Source organism: Pristiophorus japonicus, chromosome 12 (assembly GCF_044704955.1).
Source record: "Pristiophorus japonicus isolate sPriJap1 chromosome 12, sPriJap1.hap1, whole genome shotgun sequence".
In the NCBI taxonomy this organism is placed as follows: Eukaryota; Metazoa; Chordata; class Chondrichthyes; family Pristiophoridae; genus Pristiophorus; species Pristiophorus japonicus.
This window is the reverse complement of record NC_091988.1, coordinates 191,797,882-191,807,274: the sequence shown is the minus strand read 5'-3', so window position 1 is coordinate 191,807,274 and position 9,393 is coordinate 191,797,882.

Here is a 9,393-nt window from a genome sequence, read left to right as displayed (position 1 = left end):
CCATACCACTCACAGAATCACACTGCTCACTAACCATGCCACTCACAGAATCACACCACTCACTAACCATGCCACTCACAGAATCACACCACTGACTAACTATAGCATTCACAGAATCACACTGCTCACTATAACAAAGCACTCACAGAATCACACTCACTATAAAATGGTGTTCACTATATCACTGAGTGATATTTCTCTCATAGCTCAATGTAACAACTATTTGTAATATTCTCAGACACAGTCTTCACTAATAAGCAAAATAATCTTGAAACGACTCCTTCTATAGCAAGTAAATAAACGATGGGGAAAGAGTGGTATTGCTGATAATGAGTGTAGTGTATGTAGGCACCTTTAGTAATGACTCCACGAGGCAGGGTATGATACTTAGACTGTGTAGGCCTGTAGTCCTTTATTTGCAGCTCCTGAGTGCCGACAGCAAGTTGTGAGTTCCCTTTTATAATGGGTTACCTGCCGTGTGTAGGCAACTCCTAGGTCTCCAGCAGCAGCACCCTCTGGTGTACCAGTAAGGTGTGTGCAGTATAAGGGTACATTCAGTGTGGCATAACAGTGTTACAGACATCACACAGTAAACAGGCATGCATACACAACAATGAGGATCTGAAATCTACCAAATGATTTAGATTTCGGTGATGGAATATCTGATTCAGTTTCAATTGAAATCTGTTTCACAAAGGGAAGGAAATGGATCATTTGGAATTGCTAAAGATCACAAGGGCAATAGGAGGAAATTGATATTAATTATTCAAACTAACAACAATGCAACAGGGAAAAGGAGTGATAATTATGGTGGGTTTTAATTATCTTTAATTCACATGGAATTGGGAAAAGGATCTTGAGAAGGTCAAGTAATGGAGTTAATACGGGATTGATTTGCAACATAATCTGAGCCTGAGAGGATGTAGAATGTAAGAGCCAGGTAACACTGATCACCAGTGATTTTAATGTCTTTGACCACTATCTGATTCTCCCTGTGGAAGGTATGAAAGACTGTCTGGTCCACCTCTGTACCATCGCCCATCTCCGTCCTTGCCTCAGCTCATATGCTGCTGAAACCCTCATTCTGGGTTACCTCTGGACTCGACTATCCCAATGCTCTCCTAGCTGTCTCCCACCTTGCACCCTCCGTAAACTTGAGCCCATCCAAAGGTCTGCTGTCCGTTTCCTAACTCGCGTCAAGTCCCGTTCACCCATCAGCCCAGTGCTCGCTGGCAACATTTTACGGGAACATTGCTTACAACCCACCGAGATCTCTGCACTCCTCTAATTCTGGCCTCTTGCGCAATGCCAATTCTCATTGTTCCGCCATTGGCATCCATGCTGCCTAGGCCCTAAGCTCTGGAATTCCCTCTGTAAACCTCTCTGCCTCACTACCTCTCTCTCCGGCTTCAAGACGTTCCTTGAAACCTACCTCTTTGACCAAGCTTTTGGTCACCTGGCCTAATATCTCCTTATGTGGCTCGGTAACGCTCCTGTGAAGCGCATTGGGACTATGTTAAAGGCGCTATATAAATGAAAGTTGTTTTTGAATGCCAGGTGAGATGCTAGCTGTAGTGGCCTCCTGGATCAAATAACTTAATTATACTCAGTGTCATGGACACGCAAAGCGTATTGATGCTGTGACATTGTGTCACGTTTCCAATATGAAGATGTTAGATAGGTTTGTGTGTGATGACATTATGAAGCAACATCACAGAGTTTACTCGCCCTTATAAGACCGACAGCGCTAGGAAGACCCAGTGAAAACGTAGTCGCTGACAGGTTACCCTTGATATGGCCCTGACCTGCGGGGGACCATCAGCGGCAGGTCGGAGCCGTAAAAGGAGTGGCGAGCGACCCCTGGGGCAGCGTGGTGGTGTACCACTACAAGGTACAGCGCGAGCTGGTGCAGGAGGGCAACGACAACGAAGAGGGATGTCATCAAGGTCCAGGTCGCTGATTGGAGCGTGGGCAGGTACAGCAGGAGCGGCGAGGTCGTGGCGAAGGAGCGGCAAGAGATTGTAGAGGGATGTGATCGGGGCGAGGGCCCAGGGGCAGCATGGGCCAGCCCACACTGCGATATGTGTGCGCACTAGGTCTGTGCAGCAAAGCAGGTCTCCAGTCGTCCTGGTTAATCCTTGCCACTGAACCAAGACCTAGCTCTGTCAAGCCTGTGTGGTGGCTGGTGTGCAACAGCCACCACATGTTAAAAAAATCCACGTATAGGCATCTTTCACCCTTCAGGATGTAGTTCAGGAACGGGAATATTAAGTCCTTCATTGAAACACCTGTGAACACATCCTTTTTTGGCGTGGAAACAAATCATCCTTATTTTGAGAGACTGCCTATGATGACCCTTGATAAAGCCGCTCGCTGCAGGAGACCCACGATACTGGCTGCTAAAGGACAGTTTAAAATGCCGTCACTCTATGACATGTTCTGCAAGACCCTTTTCACTAAGCTATGAATATGACACTCTCTGCAATACACATTGTCACGGCTCTCAATATAGCATTCTTTTCATAATAAACTCCAGACTAACAAATCTCTCACTGCAACACCCTCTGCAATGTCATTAATTCACCTCTCACTGTAACACCCTTTCCCATAACTTGTGAGTTATAAAGAGGGCTTGTTGTAATTAGGGCAACTCATCAGCGTGAGGAATTTTCATTCAAAGTTTTCAAACATCATTTCCTGTGAAGAAAGACATCCAGTTAACCAGATTGTGCAATATATGTAGATGAAAAAATGGGAGGAGTGTATTTTGGAGCTCTTTTATTATCTTTCTTGGAAGCAGTTCAGATTTTTAAAGTAAAACATATTTTTGAATTATTTTTTAAACTTATGTTTGTTGTTCTTTTTGTTATTTCCACATCTGAACTTTTGTCATTTTGTGTGAGTCCTTAGGCCTAATCTGTCCTGGGATCTTTAGTTCAACTCTTGCAATAGGGGCCAAGTAAAGGCTCATAACACTGCCTACATTCACAACAGGTGTCCCCCATTTTTACTGTCAGTACCCTTGGCACCACTCTCCCCGTTAGGTCAGAAGGTTGTGAGTTTCAGCCCTGCACCAGGACTTGAAGAGGTTCTTCCTCAGAAATAGCTTGTGCCCGACTTTGAGCACAAACCCAGAGGCAACCACTGAACCGCCGCACCAAATCTGGTGAGCAAGAGGGCCACGCGGAGTCCGCCTTTTTGTGCCATTAAGAAGCTGGGGGGATGATAGTCACGGCCCAAGAGGCAGTGTGACGCTCGTAAAAAAAAGACAAAGATTGGCTGGTGGGGACGGCAGCACCATGATTCCGGGGGGGGGCGGGGGGGCGGGGGGGCGGGGGGATGGTGGGGTTAGGAAATCGAGGGTTTGGTGGGGATGAGCAACGGCCGGCAGTAGCAGGTCGTTTTAATATGGAGCCAGGAGAAGTGCTCCTGCTCCTTCTGGCTCCATCTTCTTCTTCTTCTTCTTAGGCGGTCCCCCGGGAGTCGAGGATGACTTGCTCCCACACTAATATGAGTTCTCAGGTGACTGATGAGACCAATGCAGGATCTACGGTCGCTGTCACAGGTGGGGCAGACGGTGGTTGGAGGGACGGGTGGGTGGGGTGCTTGGGTTGTCGTGCGCTCCGTCCGCTGTTTGCGCTTGGCTTCCGCGTGCTCCCGGCGAAGAGACTCGTGGTGCTCGGCACCTTCCCGGATGCTTCTCCTCCACTTTGGGCGGTCTTCGGCCAGGGATTCCCAGGTGTCGATGGGGATGTTGCACTTTTTCAAGGAGGCTTTAAGGGTGTCCTTGAAGCGTTTCCTCTGCCCACCTGGGACTCGCTTGCCGTGCCGGAGCTCTAAGTAGAGCACTTGTTTTGGGAGTCTAGTATCAGGCATGCGGACGATGTGGCCCATCCATCATAGCTCGTCGAGCGTGGTCAATACACGTGCGGACCGGAGTCAAGCAAGACTGCAATGCTCCATCTCACCCTCAATAAGCTCCCCGCTGGAGTGTAGCTAATCTACAGAACAAATGGGAAATTGTTCAACCTCCGTCGCCTCCAGTCCAGATCCAAGGTCATCGCATCCTCTGTCATTGAATTAGAGTATGCAGGCGATGCTTGCGTTAGCGCACAGTCGGAGGTCGAACTCCAAACCATCGACAACACCATCACTGAAGCGTACGAGAGTATGGGCTTACATTAAACATCCGTAAGACAAAGGTTCTGCCCCCGTCACACTGTACTGCCCTCCGATTATCAAGATCCATGATGAGGCCTTGGACAACGTGGATCACTGTCCATACCTCGGGAGCCCATTGTCAACAAGGGCAGGCGTCGATGACGAAGTCTGGCTCCATATCATTTTGGCGGCAGCCTCCAGCGGTGCCCTTGACTAACGGCAGGTTTGGCTAATGCACAGCAAATGCTGTGGTCAGTCATAACCCAATATTGGAATGGGGCCTAAAATAGGCATTAGGCCCTCAGTTAGCACAGGTAATGGGCGTAATGCCTGTTCCAGGCGGGCCCTCTAACCAGCATGCCAAGCAGGGCATACCCGGCGTGGAATGATTTCACACGTGCACCATAGGGCATTCCTTGTCAGCTGTGGCTCAGTGGGTAGCACCCTCACCTCTGAGCCAGAAATTTGAGCACAAAAATCAATGCAGTGCTGAGGGAGTGCTGCACTATCAGAGGTGCCGTCTTTTGGATGAGATTTTCCTTCTTTCTACAGCGTCCAATCCTGAAAAACAGGTGCTACATAATCCATTTTCGAGGCCACTAACTAAGCTGGTACTCCAGTGCAGTACTGAGGGAATGTTGCATTGCCAGAGGTGCTATTAAGTTATATTGTTAAATTGATGTCCCATCTGCCATATCAGTAGAGTATTGAAGATCCCGTGGGAAAACAGAAAACAAAATTGTATTTATATAGCACCTTTCACATCCCCAGAAGATCTCAATATGCTTCCCAACCTATGAGTTACTTTGGAAATGTAGACACTGGTGTTATATGGCTACCAATAAACAGCAGCCAATTACTTACACAGCGAGGTCATACAAACACGACATGAGATGAGCAACCACCAAATCTGTTTTTGGTGTTGTTGGTTGATTGAGGAATATTAGCCGAGACATTGGAAAAACTCCTTTTTCATCTTCGAATCCTCTTCCTTGCCCTTTTGAACAGAGTTTGGCTTTAACCGTATCCTCCAAAAGATGGCACCTGCAACAGCATAGAACTCTCTCAGTACTGCGCTGTGCTGAAGTCCAGCAGGGAGGCTCAGAAACAAGGTGATCCTACCATCAACGAAACCAAGCCCAGGATGCTGGTGTCCTCGCTAATAATTCTCAACCGATACAATCCAAAACAAGAAGAGATTAGCCGGTTATTAACATTTACTGCTGCTTGTGGGGAGGTTGTTGGTGCACAATGGTTGCTGCACTTGCCTACAGAAACAACAGTCAATGCATTTCAAAGTAATTCACTGTGTAAAGAGAGCCAATTAAAATCACAATTGACTCCAGGGTGAGATAGAAATCAAAATATCACTCCTCCCTCCCCAAGAAGTGAAAAATTTGCTCTAGAAGTATCTGCTCAGCCATAAGTGGTGAGAACACTCAAATGAAGCTGACTGATTCACATTTCTACCAATCCAGTTCTATCAACAGAGAATGAAACACCTTCAGCACCAACACAATCTCCATCAACAAGAAATTGGAGTCATCCAGGAATCTCCACCCTGGTGACAAATTCATTGTCTCTCTCCGCAAGGTCCTGCAAATCCACTGGGAGGACAGATGTACCAATGTCAGTGTTCTCGCTCAGGCTAACATCCCCAGCATCGAAGCACTGACCACACTCGACCAGCTCCGTTGGGCGGGCCACATCGTCCACATGCCCGACACGAGACTCCCAAAGCAAGTGCTCTACTCAGAGCTCCTACACGGCAAGCGAGGTCCAGGTGGGCAGAGGAAACGTTTCAAGGATACCCTCAAAGCCTCCTTGATAAAATGCAACATCCCCACCGGCACCTGGGAATCCCTGGCCCAAGACCGCCCTAAGTGGAGGAAGAGCATCCGGGAGGGCACTGAGCACCTCGAGTCTCGTCGCCGAGAGCATGCAGAAAACAAGCGCAGACAGCGGAAGGAGCGTGCGGCAAACCAGACTCCCCACCCACCCTTTCTTTCAACCACTGTCTGTCCCACCTGTGACAGAGACTGTAATTCCCGTATTGGACTGTTCAGTCACCTGAGAACTCACTTTTAGAGTGGAAGCAAGTCTTCCTCGATTTCGAGGGACTGCCTATAGAAACATAGTAACATAAAAAATAGATTCCTACATTACAACAGAGAGAACATAAGAACATATGAAACAGAAGCAGGAGTTGGCCATTCGGCCCTTCGAGCCTGCACCGCCATTCAATAAAATCATGGCTGATCCTATGATGATGATGAAAGATACCCACAGTACTGTTATAGTGGACCCATTCTCAGAAACCAGCCCATCTGCTGTGGGAAGCAATTTGTGCTCAACTGCTTCCAAAATGGCAGCTGTCACCTATGCTCAAGGCTTTGCTGATTACATTTGTTGTTGGTGGGCAATGAAGTAAATTCCAGTAAACCGTGCAATTCTGCCATATTGTTCTATATTGACCATTGGTTGCGATCTTAAAAACATTTATTCCAGATGTGGCGTTAATTTAATTCTGTACTGGATGGAGGGACCACCTATGAATAAAGACCCCTCTATGGGTGGTCCCCCTCGACAGCTCTCACTGTACAGTGCTCTAAATTATATGCAATACCTTGGTGGAAACAAAAACGTTGCTTGTAATGAGAATTCCACACAATTGAAATGGTTATCTTGGTGCTGGTTAAGGAAGGAATGAACCATCTGGGAGTTGGTGAACATGTGCTTGCCAGAATTCCTCTTCTCGTGGATTGTATCGAGGAGTTCTAGCCGGCTCTCTAATTAATTCAATGACGATAAATGTGAGCCAAACATTTTTTTGTGAGCACGTTCTTAATTGATTCTGTTTGTTTAACCCTTTCACCTTCCTGGCAAGTTGCTGATGTGACTGAAACAGGTACTGTGTGCCAGAGTGTTATACGTGGATCTCATTTTCAAACATTTGTCCAGGTTAATGTCATTCAGCAACGACATCCTTCAATGCTTTATCCAACTTGGGGAATGTACAGATAATGCAATATAGCAAGCACATACCAAAAATATTTAATTCCTTTCTGTCATTTGCATAATTGATTTATGCATTATTATGTAAATGAAATTGGAACTATAATCAGAATTTCTATCTATACTCCTGGTTACATACATTTATATATCACTACACGAAAACAAATAAAAGAAAGAAAGCCTTACATTTATATAGCACCTTTCACAACCACCAGACATCTCAAAGTGCTTTACAGCCAATTAAGTACTTTTGGAGAATATTCACTGTTGTAATGTGGGAAACGCAGCAGCAAACTTGCACACAACAAACAGCAATGTGATAATGACCAGATAATCTGTATTTTTGTTATGTTGATGGAGGGATAAATATTGGCCAGGACACCAGGGATAACTCCCCTGCTCTTCTTTGAAACAGTGCCATGGGATCTTTTACATTCACCTGCGAGGGCACACAGGGCCTTGGTTTAATGTCTCATCTGAAAGACGGCATCTCCGATAGTGCAGCACTCCCTCAGTACTGCACTGGAGTGCCAGCCTAGATTTATGTGCACAAATTCCTAGAGTGGGACTTGAACCCACAACCTTCATGACTGAGAGGTTAGTGTGCTACCCACTGAGCCAAAGCTGACACTCACTTACTGTATGCTCCATGTTCCTCACTGCCATCACCTCACAGTCAACAAGCTCCCTGCTGGAGTGGAACTAAACTACAGAACCAGTGGGAATCTGTTCAACCTTCGCCGTCTCCAGGCCAGGTCCAAGACCACCCCAACCTCTGTCGTCGAGCTACAGTATGTGGACGACGCCTGCGTCTGCGCACATACAGAGGCTGAACTTCAAGTCGTAGTCAACGTATTTACTGAGGCGTACGAAAGCATGGGCCTTACGCTAAACATCCGTAAGATAAAGGTTCTCTACCAGCCTGTCCTCGCCGCACAGCACTGCCCCCCAGTCATCAAGTTCCACGGCTTGGCCCTAGACAACGTGGACCATTTCCCATACCTCGGGAGCCTCTTATCAACAAGAGTAGACATTGACGATGAGATTCAACACCGCCTCCAGCGCACCAGTGCAGCCTTCGGCTGCCTGAGGAAAAGGGTATTTGAAGACTAGGCCCTCAAATCTGCCACCAAGCTCATGGTCTACAGGGCTGCAGTAATACCCACCGTCCTGTATGGCTCAGAGTAGACACCTCAAGTCGCTTTAGAAATACCACCAACGATGTCTCCGCAAGATCCTACAAATCCCCTGCGAGGACAGATGCACCAACGTTAACATCCTCAACCAGGCCAACATCCCCAGCATTGAAGCACTGACCACACTTGATCAGCTCTGCTGGGCAGGCCACATTGTTTGCATGCTAGACACGAGACTCCCAAAGCAAGCACTCTAATCGGAACTCCTTCATGGCAAACGAGCCAAAGGTGAGCAGAGGAAACATTACAAGGACACCCTCAAAGCCTCCCTGATAAAGTGTAACATCCCCACTGACACCTGGGAGTCCCTGGCCAAAGACCGCCCTAAGTGGAGGAAGTGCATCCGGGAGGGCGCTGAGCACCTCGAGTATCATCGGCGAGAGCATGCAGAAATCAAGCGCAGACAGCGGAAAGAGCGTGCGGCAAACCAGTCCCACCCACCCCTTCCCTCAACGACTATCTGTCCCACCTGTGACAGGGACTTTGGTTCTCGTATTGGACTATTCAGCCACCTAAGGACTCATTTTTAGAGTGGAAGCAAGTCTTCCTCGATTCCAGGGGACTGTCTATGATGCTGATGACTGTATGCTGCATGTTCTGATATACATATTATATACATTATGCACCATATATTATATAGAGGATATTCAATAAGCAGCTGTGCAATATAGTATTTATTCAATTTGTAAAGAAAGGCTTTATAACAGACGGAATCCCAATTAGGTCACATGCCAATTAATGCATTCTAGATCCTACTTCCATTCTGGATTAATGACTCATTAATGTAGTGGAGAAAAATATTTTTTAAAAACCACTGTATTCATATGCTAATATTGGCACAGCCTAATTTGAAAGTCATTGGAATTCATGCAATACATGTGCAGCCACCAAAGGAGTGCAGAAAATGCAGAAAGGGTATAATGGGACTCATAATGAGGCCCGAGCATCCAGATGACTAGAGCCGGTGCAGAACTGGGCCAATCTCACCAGATAAAGCAGGATGACTTTATTTGGCAAGTTA